Here is a 17,131-nt window from a genome sequence, read left to right as displayed (position 1 = left end):
TCCTCTTTTGAAAAAGTTTCTTTGTGTCGAGGTGACGCTGGCCTTGTCTTACCTGGCCGGGTCTCACACTCACCTGACCGGGCCTATGACTCACCTGGCCGGGGCTACACTGACTCACCTGACCTCACCTGCCGGGACACTGACTGGGTGACCTGACCGTCCTGACCTGGCCGGGGCTACACTGGCTCACCTGGTCGGGCCTACTGACTCACCTGGCCGGTCCTACACTGACTCACCTGGGTGGGCCGACTCACCTGGCCGGGCTCACTACTCACCTGGCCGGGGACTACTCACTCACCTGGCCGGGCCTACACTGATTCACCTGGCCGGTCTACACTGACTCACCTGGCCGGGGCTATACTGGCCGGGTCTACACTGACTTACCCTGGCCGGGGCTACACTGACTCACCTGGCCGGGGCTACACTGCTGACTTACCTGGCCGGCTACACACCTGGCCGGGGTGACTCACCTGGCCGGGCCTACACTGACTCACCTGGCCGGGGCTACACTGACTCACCTGACCGGTCCTACACTGACTCCTGGCCGGGGCTACACTGACTCACCTGGCCGGCCTACACTGACTCACCTGGCCGGTCCTACACTGACTCACCTGGGTGGGCCTACACTGACCACCTGGCCGGGCCTACACTGACTCACCTGGCCGGGCCTACACTGACTCACCTGGCCGGCCTACACACTGTGCTCACCTGGCCGGCCTACACTGACTCACCTGACCGGGTCTACACTGACTCACCCGGGGATCTACACTGACTCACCTGGCCGGCCTCACACCTGACTCAACCTGGCCGGGGCTATACTGACTCACCTGGCCGGATCTACACCACCTGACGGCCGGGCCTACACTACCTGGCCGGGGCTACACTGACTCACCTGGCCGGGCCTCACCTCACCTGGCCACTGGACACTGACTCACCTGGCCACCCACATCTACACTGACTCACCTGGCCGGGCCTACACTGACTCACCTGGCCGGGCCTACACTGACTCACCTGGCCGGACTCACCTGGGCCGGGCCTACACTGACTCACCTGGCCATGGTGCCCTCGAACTACGAGTGAGGGATTTACTGTTATTTTTATTATTATTATTATTATTATTATTATTATTATTATTATTATTATTATTATTATTATTATTATTTTTATTATTATTATTATTATTATTATTATTATTATTATTATTATTATTATTATCATTATTATTATTATTATTATTATTATTATTATTATTATTATTATTATTATTATCGTCATTGTTGTCATTACATCATCATCGTTACTGTTGTTGTTATTATAAACAGTAAACAACAACAAGACAAACAAGGTCGAGTTATAACTTTAGTCTTGTTATAAACTCGTCTCTCTTAAGTCACTAAAACTTGAACTCTGTGCTTAATGACCCTCTTGCCCCGAGGTGCTTCTTGCAACAATACCGTAATGAGTTTAGTGTTTTAACTAGGTAAACACATCTTAGGTTTAATGGGGAGGTGAAGCCTACCTGTCATTAGTACTTGGTTTAACAGGTAAGTAAAGTCTACCTGTCATTAGTACATGGTTTAACGGGAGGCTGTATATGTTGTCTTAATTACCAGAGACAGGTAGGTCTAGTGAGGTACTTAGTAAGGGAAGGTGAGGGGAGAGAGGGGGAGTGAGGGGGAGGAATGTAGGTGGATGGGTGATGGGAGGTAACGAGGAGGAGGAGGAGGAGGAGGGTGAGGGTGGAACGAGAGACACATGGAGGAGAATGAAGAAAGGAAGGGAGGGAGGGAGAGATGCAGAAGAAAGAAGGAGGGAAAGAAATAGAAGGGAGAGAGAGCCGTCGACAATAGAAAGGAAGACAAAGAGAGAGAGAGAGAGAGAGCGATCTTGAACTACAAAAGGTAATCGACCAGAGTTACTGAGAACACCTGACACTATCTCCCCTCCACTTCCCTCCACTTCCCTCCACACTTCCACTCCCTCCACCTCCACTTCCTCCACCTCCACTTCCCTCCACTTCCCTCCACCTCCACTTCCCTCCACTGCCTCCACTTCCCCTCCCTCCACTTCCTCCACTCCTCCACTTCCCCTGTACCTCCACTTCCTCCATTTCCCTCCACTGCCCTCCACTTCCCTGTACTCCCCTCCACTTCCCCTCCACTTCCACTCCCTCCACTTCCTCACCCTCCACTTCCCTCCATATGCATTGGGTTAGGTTAGGTTGTTATATCGTAAAGTTAGTTAGGTTAGGTTAGGTTAGGTAAAGTTAGTGAGGTTAAGTTAGTTTGGGTAGGTTAGGTTAAGTCAGGTTAGGTTAGGTTGAATTAGTTAGGTTAGGTTAGATTAGTTAGGTTAAGTTAGGTTACAATGAAAGTAGATTATTGTAAAAAAAATTATTACTGTGACCCCTGTGTGTGACCCTATGTGTGACCCCATGTGTGTGACCCTGTGTGTGACCCCTGCATGTGACCCCTGTGTGTGACTCCTATGTGTGACCCCTGCATGTGACCCCTTTGTGTGACCTCTATGTGTGACCCCTGTGTGTACTCATGTGTGTGACCCCTAGTGTGACTCCTGTGTGTGACCCCTATGTGTGACCCCTGTGTGACCCCATGTGTGTGACCCTCTGTGTGTGACTCCTGTGTGTGACCTATGTGTGTGACCCTGTGATGACTCCTGTGTGTGACCTCTGTGTGTGACTCCTGTGTGTGACCCTGTGTGTGACCTATGTGTGACCCCCTGTGTGACTCCTGTGTGACTCTGTGTGTGACCCCTACGTGTGACCCCTGTGTGTGACCTCTATGTGTAACCCCTGTGTGACTCCTGTGTGTGACCTCTGTGTGTGACTCCTGTGTGTGACTCGTGTGTGACCTGTGTGTGACCCCTGCGAGTGACCCCTATATGTGATCTCTCGTGTGACACCCTGCGTGTGACCCCTATGTGTGTGATCCTGCTTGTGACCCTGCGTGTGACCCCTGTGTGTGACCCTGTGTGACCCTTCAGACCCCTATGTATGATCCCTGCATTTGACCCCTGTGACCCCTGCGTGTGACCCCTGCTTGTGACCCCTATGTATGATCCCTGCGTTTGACCCTGTGGTGACCTGTGTGACCCTGTGTGTGACCCTGCAATGTTGGGAACGATGACATATTATAATATTAATTAACTATTTATTGAGGGAAAATTGCAGCTAAATAATGAAAGTAACTTTATGAAGAGAACGAGATAATTACCTTTGGTGATCATTAAGAGTGGGTCATTGGGTCATTAGTATCTGTATAAGTGTGAAGAGTTGGGGGGGTGGGGTGGGGATGGTGGTGGAAGACAGTGATGGTGGTGGTGGTGGTGGTAATGGTGAAGACAGTGATGGGGTGGTGGTGGTATGGTGAAGACAGTGATGGGTGGTGGTGGTAGTGGTGAAGACAGTGATGGGTGGTGGTGGTAGTGGTGAAGACAGTGATGGGTGGTGGTGGTAGTGGTAGTGGTGAAGACAGTGATGGGTGGTGTGGTGGTGGGTAGTGGTGAAGACAGTGATGGTGGTGGTGGTGGTGGTAGTGGTGAAGACAGGTGATGGGTGGTGGTGGTGGTGGTAATGGTGACGTTGGATGGGGGTGGTGGTGGTGGTGAAGACGGATGGTGGTGGTGGTAGGGTGAAGACAGTGATGGGTGGTGGTGGTGGTGGTGGTGGTGAAGACGGTGATGGGTGGTGGTGGTGGTGGTAGTGGTGAAGACAGTGATGGGTGGTGGTGGTGGTGGTATGGTGAACAGTGATGGGTGGTAGTGGTGGTGGTGAGACAGTGATGGGTGGTGGTGGTGGTGGTAGTGGTGAAGACAGTGATGGTGGTGGTGGTGGTGAAGACAGTGATTGGTGGTGGTGGTGGTGGGTGGTGAGGACGGTGATGGGTGGTGGTGGTGGTGGTAGTGGGAGACGGTGATGGTGGTGGTGGTGGTGGATGGTGAGACAGTGATGGTGGTGGTGGTGGTGAAGACGGATGGGTGGTGGTGGTGTGGTGAGACGGTGATGGTTGGTGGTGGTGATGGTGAAGACGTGGATGGGGGTGGTGGTGGTGGTAGTGGAGAAGACAGTGATGGTGGTGGTGGTGGTGGTAGGGTGAAGACAGGTGATGGGTGGTGGTAGTGGTGAAGACAGTGATGGGTGGTGGTGGTGGTGAAGACAGTGATGAGTGGTGGTGGTGGTGATGGTGAAGACAGTGATGGTGGTGGTGGTGGTGGTGGTGGTGAAGACAGTGATTGGTGGTGGTGTGGTGAAGACGGATGGTGGTTGGTGGTGGTATGGTGAAGGCAGGTTGGTGGTGGTGGTGGTGGTGGTAGTGGTGAAGACAGTGAGGGTGGTAGTGGTGGTGGTAGTGGTGAAGACAGTGATGTGGGTGGTGGTGGAAGACGATGGTGTATTACCTGTCCCAAGCTCTGTGGAGACACTGTGGTGATCAGAAGGTTAGGTTAGGTAGGTTAGGTTGGGATTGGTCGGTTACACAAGGTTTAAGGATTCAGATTTGACCCGAGGAAGCTAGTCTATTGTACAACCTTACTTCCCAACGAAGCTCAGAAGTGTTTACAGCGACCAACTAGTCAGGTGTGTCCCTGACCCTCACCTGTACCACTAACTAGTCAGGTGTGTCCCCGACCTTACCTGTACCACTAACTAGTCAAGTGTGTCCTGACCCTTACCTGTACCACTAACTAGTCAGGTGTCCCCGACCATACCTGTACCACTAACTAATCAAGTGTCCCAGACCCTCACCTGTACCACTAACTAGTCAGGTGTGTCCCGACCCATCACCTGTACCACTAACTAGTCAGGTGTGTCCCCGACCTCACCTGTACCACTAACTAATCAGGTGTGTCCCCCGACCCTCACCAGTACCCACCAACGTCAGGTGTGTCCCCCAACACCCGTACCACCAACTAGTCAGGTGTGTCCCCGACCCTTACCTGTACCACCAACTAGTCAGGTGCTGACCCTACCTGTACCACCAACTAGTCAGGTGTGTCCCCGGCCCTTACCTGGCACCACTAACAGTCAGGTGTGTCTGACCCTCACCTGTACCACACTAACTAGTCAGGTGTGTCCCAACCCTCACCTATGCTACTAACTAGTCAGGTGTGTCCTGACCCTCACCTGTACCACTAACTAGTCAGGTGTGTCCATGGTCTCACTCTCTTTTCATCAGTTGAGTTGATTATTACCTCACTCTGGTGGTGAGGGGGGAGGCAGGAGGTAGAGGAGAGGTTAACATGGTGAGGGGGGGGGAGGCAGGAGGTAGAGGTTAACATGGTGAGGGGGGGAGGGGAGGAGGTAGGAGGTTAACATGGTGAGGGGGGGAGGCAGGAGGTAGAGGTTAACATGGGAGGGGGGGAGGCAGGAGGTAGAGGTTAACATGGTGAGGGGGAGGCAGGAGGTAGAGGTTAACATGGTGAGGGAGGCAGGAGGTAGAGGTGAGGTTAACATGGTGAGGGGGGGAGGCAGGAGGTAGAGGCACATGGTGAGGGGGGGGAGGCAGGAGGTAGAGGCAACATGGTGAGGGGGGGAGGCAGGAGGTAGAGGTTAACATGGTGGAGGCGGAGGCAGGAGGTAGAGGTTAACATAGTGAGGGGGAGGCAGGAGGTAGAGGTAGAGGTTAACGTGATGCAAGCGTGTTTGTGTGTGCGTCTTCCTTCTGATATTATTATTATCATCATCATCATTATCATTACGATCATCATTACGATCATCATTATCATCATTATCATCATTATCATCATTATTATCATCATCATCAATAACACCACTACCCATATACTGTTTGAAGGTCACTACACTGTTTGAGGGTCACTACACTGTTTGAGGGTCACTACACTGTATGAGGGTCACTACACTGTTTGAGGGTCACTACACTGTTTGAAGGTCACTACACTGTTTGAAGGTCACTACACTGTTTGAGGGTCACTACACTGTTTGAGGGTCACTACACTGTTTGAGGGTCACTACAGAGTTTAAGGATCACTACAGAGTTAGGTCACTACAGAGTTAGGTCACTATATAACACGTTAGTCACCAGATAGCTCCTGCCGCCGCTGATCTTCACCAGAGTTCATTTGCATACGACCCGAGGCTTGAGGCTGGTCCCTGTTGGGTTTGGTGCTGGAAGGTCAAAGGTCAAGGTCACTCTGGCTAAAAATAGAATACCAGATTCTCATACACACACACTAACACACACACACACACACTTTCTATAGCGACGTACACAGCTATGTACACAATACAGTATCCACGTACACGGCTATGTACACAATACAGTAGCCACGTACACAGCTATGTACACAATACAGTAGCCACGTACACGGCTATGCATAACATACAGTACACGTACACAGCTATGTACACAATACAGTAGCCACGTACACGGCTATGTACACAATACAGTAGCCACGTACACAGCTATGTACACAATACAGTAGCCACGTACATAAGACAGTAGCCACGTACATAAGACAGTAGCCACGTACACAACATGGTAGACACAGAGGGGCCATCGTTAATGTAATTTGAGCCTTGGACAACTAGTGTACACCACAGCACGCCAGGCGGGGGGGGGACATTCCTTCCTCTCTCCCGCATCTTGTCATTAACATTCTTCTTTTTACAGTCGCGTCTTAACTGTTCCACTCTAACGCTGTAACCTCCCTTGAGTGTGTGTGTTGCGTGGCAGTATTTTGGTAGACCGTTCCTTAGGTCTCCCAGCCTCTGTGTGATGTAGTATTTTCTTATGTTGATTCTACGTGATAAGTTGGTGAGCCTGTAGTTATGTCCTCTCGTGTTGGTGGTGCGTGACATCACAAACAACTGACCCGGGTTTATGTTTTCCATCACTGTGAGGATTTTGAATGTATCATTAAGATCTGCCCAGGTGAGTCTTGTCTGAGGGGTTGTTAGTCCTAAGGCCCACAGTCTAGTCAGGTAATCGAGGTGACATAGTTAAGGAATTATCTTAGTCGCCCTGTGTTCCACCTTGTCTAGTGATGTTAGGTCATTCTAGAGGATGTTAGGTCATTCTAGAGGATGTTAGGTCATTCTAGAAGATGTTAGGTCATTCTGGAGGATGTTAGGTCATTCTAGAGGATGTTAGGTCATTCTAGAGGATGTTAGGTCATTCTAGAGGATGTTAGGTCATTCTAGAGGATGTTAGGCATTCTGGAGGATGTTAGGTCATTCTAGAAGATGTTAGGTCATTTTAGAAGATGTTAGGTCATTCTAGAGGATGTTAGGTCATTCTAGAAGATGTTAGGTCATTCTAGAGGATGTTAGGTCATTCTAGAGGATGTTAGTCATTCTAGAGGATGTTAGGTCATTCTGGAGGATGTTAGGTCATTTCTAGAAGATGTTAGGTCATTCTAGAAGATGTTAGGTCATTCTAGAAGATGTTAGGTCATTCTAGAAGATGTTAGGTCATTCTAGAGGATGTTAGGTCATTCTAGAAGATGTTAGGTCATTCTAGAGGATGTTAGGTCATTCTAGAAGATGTTAGGTCATTCTAGAAGATGTTAGGTCATTCTAGAGGATGTTAGGTCATTCTAGAAGATGTTAGGTCATTCTAGAGGATGTTAGGTCATTCTAGAGGATGTTAGGTCATTCTAGAGGATGTTAGGTCATTCTAGAGGATGTTAGGCCATTCTAGAGGATGTTAGGTCATTCTAGAGGATGTTAGGTCATTCTGGAGGATGTTAGGTCATTCTGGAGGATGTTAGGTCATTCTAGAGGATGTTAGGGTCATTCTAGAGGATGTTAGGTCATTCTAGAGGATGTTAGGTCATTCTAGAGGATGTTAGGTCATTCTAGAGGATGTTAGGTCATTCTAGAGGATGTTAGGTCATTCTAGAGGATGTTAGGTCATTCTAGAGGATGTTAGGTCATTCTAGAGGATGTTAGTCATTCTGGAGGATGTTAGGTCATTCTAGAAGATGTTAGGTCATTCTAGAGGATGTTAGGTCATTCTGGAGGATGTTAGGTCATTCTGGAGGATGTTAGGTCATTCTGGAGGATGTTAGGTCATTCTAGAGGATGTTAGGTCATTCTAGAGGATGTTAGGTCATTCTAGAGGATGTTAGGTCATTCTAGAGGATGTTAGGTCATTCTAGAGGATGTTAGGTCATTCTGGAGGATGTTAGGTCATTCTAGAAGATGTTAGGTCATTCTAGAGGATGTTAGGTCATTCTGGAGGATGTTAGGTCATTCTAGAGGATGTTAGGTCATTCTAGAGGATGTTAGGTCATTCTAGAGGATGTTAGGTCATTCTAGAGGATGTTAGGTCATTCTAGAGGATGTTAGGTCATTCTAGAGGATGTTAGGTCATTCTAGAGGATGTTAGGTCATTCTAGAGGATGTTAGGTCATTCTGGAGGATGTTAGGTCATTCTAGAAGATGTTAGGTCATTCTAGAGGATGTTAGGTCATTCTGGAGGATGTTAGGGTCATTCTGGAGGATGTTAGGTAACTTCTGGAGGATGTTAGGTCATTCTAGAGGATGTTAGGTCATTCTAGAGGATGTTAGGTCATTCTAGAGGATGTTAGGTCATTCTAGAGGATGTTAGGTCATTCTAGAGGATGTTAGGTCATTCTGGAGGATGTTAGGTCATTCTAGAAGATGTTAGGTCATTCTAGAAGATGTTAGGTCACTTCTAGAGGATGTTAGGTCATTCTAGAAGATGTTAGGTCATTCTAGAGGATGTTAGGTCATTCTCTAGAGGATGTTAGGTCATTCTAGAGGATGTTAGGTCATTCTAGAAGATGTTAGGTCATTCTAGAAGATGTTAGGTCATTCTAGAAGATGTTAGGTCATTCTAGAAGATGTTAGGTCATTCTAGTGGTAGGGTTTCCATGCCTGTATACAGTAATCCAGACTGGGACGTATAACTGGAGTCTACAGTTGAAGGAGCATTTACTTTGTATATGAAGGTACTGTAATGTCTACTGTAGATCTCAAACTGCATCACTGTATTTGGTCTACAGGTAGTTTACGCTGTATCCTGTTGTGTGAGGCGTTGGTGGTGTGTGTGTGTGTGTGTGACCTTGTGTGTGTGAGGCGTTGGTGGTGTGTGTGTGTGTGTGACCTTGTGTGTGTGAGGCGTTGGTGGTGTGTGTGTGACCTTGTGTGTGTGGAGGCGTTGGTGGTGTGTGTGTGTGGACCTTGTGTGTGAGGCGTTGGTGGTGTGTGTGTGTGACCTTGTGTGTGTGAGTGTGTATGTCAGTCCAGGGTGTCAGTCACGTGGATCTGGTGTTGTCAGTCCAGGGTGTCAGTCATGTGGATCTGGTGTTGTCAGCCCAGGGTGTCAGTCACGTGGATCTGGTGTTGTCAGCCCAGGGTGTCAGTCACGTGGATCTGGTGTTGTCAGTCCAGGGTGTCAGTCATGTGGATCTGGTGTTGTCAGTCCAGGGTGTCAGTCACGTGGATCTGGTGTTGTCAGCCCAGGGTGTCAGTCACATCGACGAAGAATATCCGTAATAGTGTGACAGTGAAGGAGTGCGACATGAGGGATGTGGCAATGGGGGTGTGAAAGTGAGGGATTATGTGTGGGTGCGACAGTACGAGGGTATGGCACTGAGATGGTGTGACAGTGAGGGTGGGTGTGTGAGGGGTGCGACAGTGAGAGGGGTGTGACAGTAACAAGTGTGACAGTGATGAGGTGCGGCAGTGAGGGGTGGGACAGTAACGAGTGTGACATTGAGGGGATGTGACAGTAAGGAGTGTGACAGTGAGGGTGTGTGACAGTGAAGAGGTGCGGCAGTGAGGGGGGGATAGTGAGGGGTGCGACAGTGAGGGGGTGCGAGTGGAGGATGACGTGAGTGGCTGCCGTTTTCACCAACAATTACCATCGCCCCGTAAACCCCCGCCTCTCTGGGGTGTTGACGGAGTGCGAGAGTAGTGGGATGGGGTGTGAGTTGATGTAGAAATAGGGTTGATGGGGTGCGAAAGTGGAGAAAGGGGTCCAAGTGTTGTTAAAGTTATGTTGAAGGTTGTGCGAGTGTTAATGGAAGTGCGAGAGTAATGGAAACTGCCAACGATGTGCAAAATGTTGAAGAATACACATAGAGAGCTCTTTCTACGGTGCGAAAGTTCTCAAATAATACATAGAGCTACCGGGCGATGTGTGTGAGAGTTTTAGCGCTGTATTGAGAGCTTATGACTGATCGAAATATTTTTTTTCTTTGGCCCTAGACAGTATGGAATGGAAGTGACGGCAGGTGGGAGAGTTTTCCAAAGGGTCTCTGGGTGTGACAGGATAGCGAGTTGGTTTGCGGTATCTGGTCTAGATAACGATAGTGTGTGTGTAGAATTTTTTTCCGCCCGGGGTATTGGGAGCGAGACTACGTACCTTCCCGCCCGTGCGATAGTTTTCTCCTAACCTTCCCTCCTCCTCACCTACCCATCCCTTCTTTAACCTTCTGCTTACTCCTACCCCATACCCGTCTACCCCTGCCAGCCTTCCCCCTGCCAACCTCCCTTCCCCTGCCAACCTTCCTTCCCCTGCCAACCTTCCTTCCCCTGTCAATCTTCCTTCCCCTGCCAACCTTCATTTCCCTGCCAACCTTCCTTCCCCTGCCAACCTTCCTTCCCTTCCAACCTTCTTTCCCTGCCAACCTTCCTACCCCTGCCAACCTTCCTTCCCGTCAATCTTCCTTCCCCTGCCAACTTCCCTCCCCCGCCAACTTCCTCCCTGCCAACCTTCCTCCCCTGCCAACCTTCCTTCCCCGCCAACTCCCCTTCCTGCCAACTTCCTTCCTGCCAACCTTCCTTCCCTGCCAACCTTCCTTCCCCTGTCAACCTTCCCTTCCCCAACCTTCCTTCCCCTACCAACCTCCCTTCCCAACCTTCCTACCCCTACCAACCTTCCTTCCGCTGCCAACCTTCCTACCCCTGCCAACCTCCTTCCCCACCAACCTCCTTCCCCTGCCAACTTCCTCCTGCCAACCTTCCTTCCCCTACCAACCTTCCTTCCCCTGCCAACTTCCTTCCCCCACCAACCTCCCTTCCCTGCCAACCTGCCTTCCCTAACCAACTTCCCTACCCCTGCCAACCTTTCCCCTTCCCTACCAACCTCCCTTCCCTGCCAACCTTCCTTCCCCTGCCAACCTTCCTTCCCCCTAACCTTCCTTCCCTACCAACCTTCCTTCCCCTACCAACCTTCCTTCACTGCCAACCTTCCTACCCCTACCAACCTTCCTTCCCCTCCAACCTTCCTTCCCCTACCAACCTCCCTTCCCCTGCTAACCTTCCTTCCCCTACCAACCTTCCTTCCCCTACCAACCTTCCTTCCCTGCCAACCCCCTTCCCTGCCAACCTTCCTACCCCTACCAACCTTCCTTCCTCTGCCAACCTTCCTTCCTCTGCCAACCTCCTTCCCCTTACCTTCTTCCTACCAACCTTCCTTCCCTGTACCTTCCTTCCCCTAACCTCCTTCCCCTACACCTTCCTTCCCCCTACCAACCTTCCTTCCCCTACCAACCTTCCATTCCCTACCAACCTCCTTCCCTCTAATATTCCCTACCCCTCAACCTTCCTCTTCCCTAACCTTCCTCCTTCCTTCCTCCCTCTCCCCCTCAACTTCCTTCATACCAATAACCTTCCCTACTCAACCTTCCCCACTACCAACCTTCCTTCCCTACCAACCTTCCTCCCCTATAACCTTCCTTCCCTACTAACCTTCCTTCCCTACTAACCTTCCTTCCCTACCACCACCCCCCTAACTCCTTCTATAACCTTCCTTCCCTACCAATCACCCCTTCCCCTACCAACTTCTTCCTCCCTTACATTCCTACCCTAACCTTCCTTCCTAAACCTATTACCAACCTTCCCAACTCCCCTACCAACCTTCCTTCCCCCTACCAATCCTCCTTCCCTACCAACCTTTCCTTACCTACCACCCTCCTACCCCACAACCTTCTCCCCTCTCAACCTTCCTTCCCCTATCTCCCTACCAACCTTCTTCCTACCAACCTTCCTTCCCTGACTTCCCCTACCAACCCTTCCTACCTACAACTTCCTACCCTACCAACCTTCCTTCCCTACCAATCACCCACACCCTACCAACCTTCCTTCCCTACTCCTTCCTTCCCCTACCAACCTTCCTTCCCTACAACCTTCCTTCCCTACCAACCTCCTTCCCTACCAACCTCCTCCCTCTGCCTTCCCCCTCTCTCCGCCATTTATTGATGCCCTGGTCAGCAGGTGCAAAGATTTTATTGAATCACCTGGGGTTGGTGGCCGTCGCCTGTCACACCCCTCCCTGTCACACTTCCGCCTGTCTCTCCGCCTGTCGCACCTCCGCCTGTCGCACTAGTGCCTTTCTCCCTTTTCCTATCGCACCTTCTGACGCACCTCCGCTTGTCGCATCTCTTCGCACCTCCTGTCGCACCACCTGTCTCACCACCTGCCACCTCCTGTCTCACCACCTGTCGCACGCCCTTCTGTCTCACCACCTGTCCACGCCCTTCTGTCTCACCTGACCTTTCCCCCTTCTGTCGCACCACCTGTCGCACCTCCGCCTGTCTCACCTGTCATGCCCCTTCTGTCTCGCCACCTGTCCCTTTCCTTTCTCACCACCTGTCGCACCTTTTGTCGCACCTCGGCCCATCGCACCCCTTTCACACCTCGGCCTGTCGCACCCATTTGTCGCACCTCGGCCTGTCGCACCCTTTTGTCACCTCGGCCTGTCGCACCCCTTTGTCGCACCTCGGCCTGTCGCACCTTTTGTCGCACCTCGGCCTGTCGCACCTTTTGTCGCACCTCGGCCTGTCGCACACCTTTGTTGTCCCACCTCGGCCTGTCATCCTTTTGTCGCCTCGGCCTGTCGCACCCTTTTTGTCGCACCTGTCCTGTCGCACCTCGGCCTGTCACACACGAATAATGAGATAGAAAAATATTATAATACTACGTCTATCTTAACACCACCACAGCTGATCGTATGTTTGGTCTTAGTAACGCTGGTCGTATGTGTGGCCTTGGTAACGCTTGTCGTATGTGGCCTTAGTAACGTTGGTTGTATGTGTGGCCTTAGTAACTTCTGTCGTATGTGTGGCCTTAACGTGGTTGTATGTGTGGCCTTGTGCTCTGTCGTATGTGTAGTAACGTTGGTTGTATGTGTGGCTTGGTAACGCTTGTCGTATGTGTGCCTTAGTAACGCTTGTCGTATGTGTAGCCTTGGTAACGCTTGTCGTATATGTGTGTAGTAGCGTTGGTTGTATGTGTGGCCTTAGTAACGCTTGTCGTATGTGTGGCCTTAGTAACGCTTGTCGTATGTGTCCTTAAGTTGGTTGTATGTGTGGCCTTAGTAACGATAGGTTGTATGTGTGTTGGTAACGTTGGTTTGTATGTGTGGCCTTGGTAACGCTTGTCGTATGTGTGGCCTTAGTAACGCTTGTCGTATGTGTTATGGTGAACGCTGGTTGTATGTGTAGCCTTGGTAACGTTGGTTGTATGTGTGGCCTTGGTAACGTTGGTTGTATGTGTGGCCTTAGTAACGTTGGTTGTATGTGTGGCCTTAGTAACGTTGGTTGTATGTGTGGCCTTGGTAACGTTTGGTTGTATTGTGTAGCACAACGTTGGTTGTATGTGTAGCCTTCGTAACGTTGGTTGTATGTGTAGCCTTGGTAACGTTGGTTGTATGTGTGGCCTTAGTAACGTTGTTGGTTGTATAATGTGTATGGCAACGTTGGTTGTATGTGTGGCCTTGGTAACGTTGGTTGTATGTGTGGCCTTGGTAGCGCTGGTTGTATGTATGGCCTTAGTAACGATGGTTGTATGTGTGGCCTTGGTAGCGCTGGTTGTATGTAGCCTTGGTAACGTTGGTTGTATGTTTGGCCTTGGTAACGTTGGTTGTATGTGTGGCCTTGGTAACGCTTGTTGTATATGTGGCCTTGTAACGTTGGTTGTATGTGGCGTAACGTTGGTTGTATGTGTGACCTTGGTAACGTTGGTTGTATGTGTGGCCTTGGTAACGTTGGTTGTATGTTAGCATTGGTAACGCTTGTCGTTTGTGGCCTAGTAGCGTTGGTTGTATGTATGGCCTTGGTAACGCTTGTCGTATGTGTAGCCTTAGTAACGTTGGTTGTATGTGTGGCCTTGGTAACGTTGGTTGTATGTTACCTTAGTAACGTTGGTTGTATGTGTGCCTTAGTAACGTTGGTTGTATGTGTAGCCTTAGTAACGTTGGTTGTATGTGTGGCCTTAGTAACGTTGGTTGTATGTGTACTGGTAACGTTGGTTGTATGTGTGGCCTTAGGAACGTTGGTTGTATGTGTGGCCTTGGTAGCGCTGGTTATGTGTGGCCTTGGTAGCGCTGGTTGTATGTGTAGCCTTGGTAACGATGGTTGTATGTGTGGCCTTGGTAACGTTGGTTGTATGTGTGGCCTTGGTAACGTTGGTTGTATGTGTGTGTAGTAGCGCTGGTTGTATGTGTGGCCTTGGCTCGATGGTTGTATGTGTGGCCTTGGTAGCGCTGGTTGTATGTGTAGCCTTGGTAACGTTGGTTGTATGTGTGGCCTTGGTAACGTTGGTTGTATGTGTGGCCTTGGTAACGCTTGTTGTATGTGTGGCCTTGTAACGTTGGTTGTATGTGGCCTTGGTAACGTTGGTTGTATGTGTGGCCTTGGTAACGTTGGTTGTATGTGTGGCCTTGGTAACGTTGGTTGTATGTGTGGCATTGGTAACGCTTGTCGTATGTGTGGCCTTGTAGCGTTGGTTGTATGTGGTATGGCTTTGCTTGTCGTATGTGTGGCCTTAGTAACGTTGGTTGTATGTGTGTATGGTAACGTTGGTTTATGTGTAGCCTTGGTAACGTTGGTTGTATGTGTGGCCTTGGTAACGTTGGTTTATGTGTGTCTGGCCAACGTTGGTTGTATGTGGCCTTAGCAACGTTGGTTGTATGTGTAGCCTTAGTAACGTTAGTTTGTATGTGGCCTTAGGAACGTTGGTTGTATGTGTGGCCTTGGTAGCGCTGGTTGTATTGTGGCCTTGGTAGCGCTGGTTGTATGTGTAGCCTTGGTAACGATGGTTGTATGTGTGGCCTTGGTAACGTTGGTTGTATGTGTGGCCTTGGTAACGTTGGTTGTATGTGTGGCCTTGGTAGCGCTGGTTGTATGTGTGTGTAGTAACGATGGTTGTATGTGTGGCCTTGGTAGCGCTGGTTGTATGTGTATTGGTAACGTTGGTTGTATGTGTGGCCTTGGTAACGTTGGTTTGTATGTGTGGCCTTGGTAACCTGGTTGTATGTGTGGCCTTAGTATCGTTGGTTGTATGTGTTTGCCTTGGTAACGCTGGTTGTATGTGTGAGCCTTGCTGGTTGTATATGTATGTAGTAACGTTGGTTGTATGTGTGGCCTTGGTAACGTTGGTTGTATGTGTGGCCTTGGTAACGTTGGTTGTATGTGTGGCCTTGGCGTTGGTTGTATGTGTGGCCTTGGTAACGTTGGTTATGTGTGGCCTTGGTAACGTTGGTTGTATGTGTGGCCTTGGTAACGTTGGTTGTATGTGTGGCCTGTTGCGCTGGTTGTATGTGTGGCCTTGGTAACGTTGGTTGTATATGTGGCCTTGGTAACGTTGGTTGTATGTGTGGCCTTGGTAACGTTGGTTGTATATGTGGCCTTGGTAGCGCTGGTTGTATGTGTGGCCTTGGTAACGCTTGTCGTATGTGTGGCCTTGGTAACGCTTGTCGTATGTGTGGCCTTGGTAACGCTTGTCGTATGTGTGCACGCTTTTTGGCCCCTTGTTACTGCCCAAATGTAAAGGAAAAAGGTAGGTCAGGTCAGGTTAGTTTAGGTTGGGTTAGGTTAGGTAAGGTAAGGTTAGGTTAGGTTAGGTTAGGTTAAATCAGGTTTGGTTAGGTTAGGTTGGGTTGGGTTAGGTTAGGTAAGGTAAGGTTAGGTTAAATCAGGTTAGGTTAGGTTAGGTTAGGTTAGGGTCCAAAATAAGAAGGATGAGGCAAGAGTTTTAGTGCCTGAGGAAGGTTGTCTCTACTGAGTTTTATGAAGGGGTAAAAATTTGTTGTTTTTGTTTACCTCGATGTTGTATGTGAGGTGAGGGAGAGAAGGTGAGGTGTGTGTTGGGGAAATGGTGAGGCGAGGTTAGGGTCGGGGGGAGGGAGGGAAGAGATATTACCTTGAAGAGAGAAGGGGAAGTGAGGTGAGGTGTGTGTGTGTGTGTTGGGGAGGTGGTTAGGAAAGATGAGCTAGGGAAGGAGAAGGATAGGGGAGCTGAAAAAGATATTATGAGCTTGGGGAGGCGGGTGGTGAGGGGCGGTTAGCTCGCTTGGAGAGGGAGGAGGAAGGGGAGAGGAGGTGTGAGTGTGGGGTGCATGGTGAGGGAGGAAGAAGGGGAGAGGAGGTGTGGTGAGGGTGCATGGTGAGGGCAGATTAAGCTACTGGCCATTCTAAAATTCTGGCAATGTTCTGTACGAAAGTGTTACCAGATAATTTAAGCCACCCGGTAGATAATCGTGTATACTAACACCTGCGGTCGACCGTATCCAACCATTCCCAAACTAGTGGACGTAACTGGTAAAGATATTTTTTGGGGGGACTGTACCAAGACCGTGCGGGTATATAGGTCGTTTACATCCAAGGTACAGTCTATGAAAATACGTCACCTTGCTGTACCGTCGGCGTCAACACTATAGATTTACTGTACCTCAAGAGTTTAAACTCCCATCAGAATATATTACAAATGTTGGATGACACAGTTCAGTTCTGGTCACCGTACTACAGAATGGATATAGAATCCCTAGAAAAAATTCAGAGGAGAATGACAAGACTGATCCCGGGCATTAGGAACCTTGAGTACAGAGACAGGTTAAAGCATCTTAATTTGCACTCCCTCGAGAGACGTAGAGTGAGGGGCGATATGATCGAGGTGTATAAATGGAAGGCAGGGCTAAAGAAAGGTCATATAACAAAGGTACTCAAAGTATCCAACCAGAAGCGAACTCATAGCAACAGTTTTAAATTAGACAAATTTAGATTTAGGCGCGAGATAGGTAAACATTGGTTTGGAAATAGAGTAGTGGATGAATGGAACAAGTTACCAAACATCATCATTAACTGGAACACGCTGGATAGCTTCAAACATAGGGTGGATGAGCGA

The sequence above is a fragment of the Homarus americanus genome, unplaced genomic scaffold (assembly GCF_018991925.1).
Source record: "Homarus americanus isolate GMGI-L3 unplaced genomic scaffold, GMGI_Hamer_2.0 scaffold4658, whole genome shotgun sequence".
In the NCBI taxonomy this organism is placed as follows: Eukaryota; Metazoa; Arthropoda; class Malacostraca; order Decapoda; family Nephropidae; genus Homarus; species Homarus americanus.
This window is presented reverse-complemented; position numbering follows the sequence as displayed.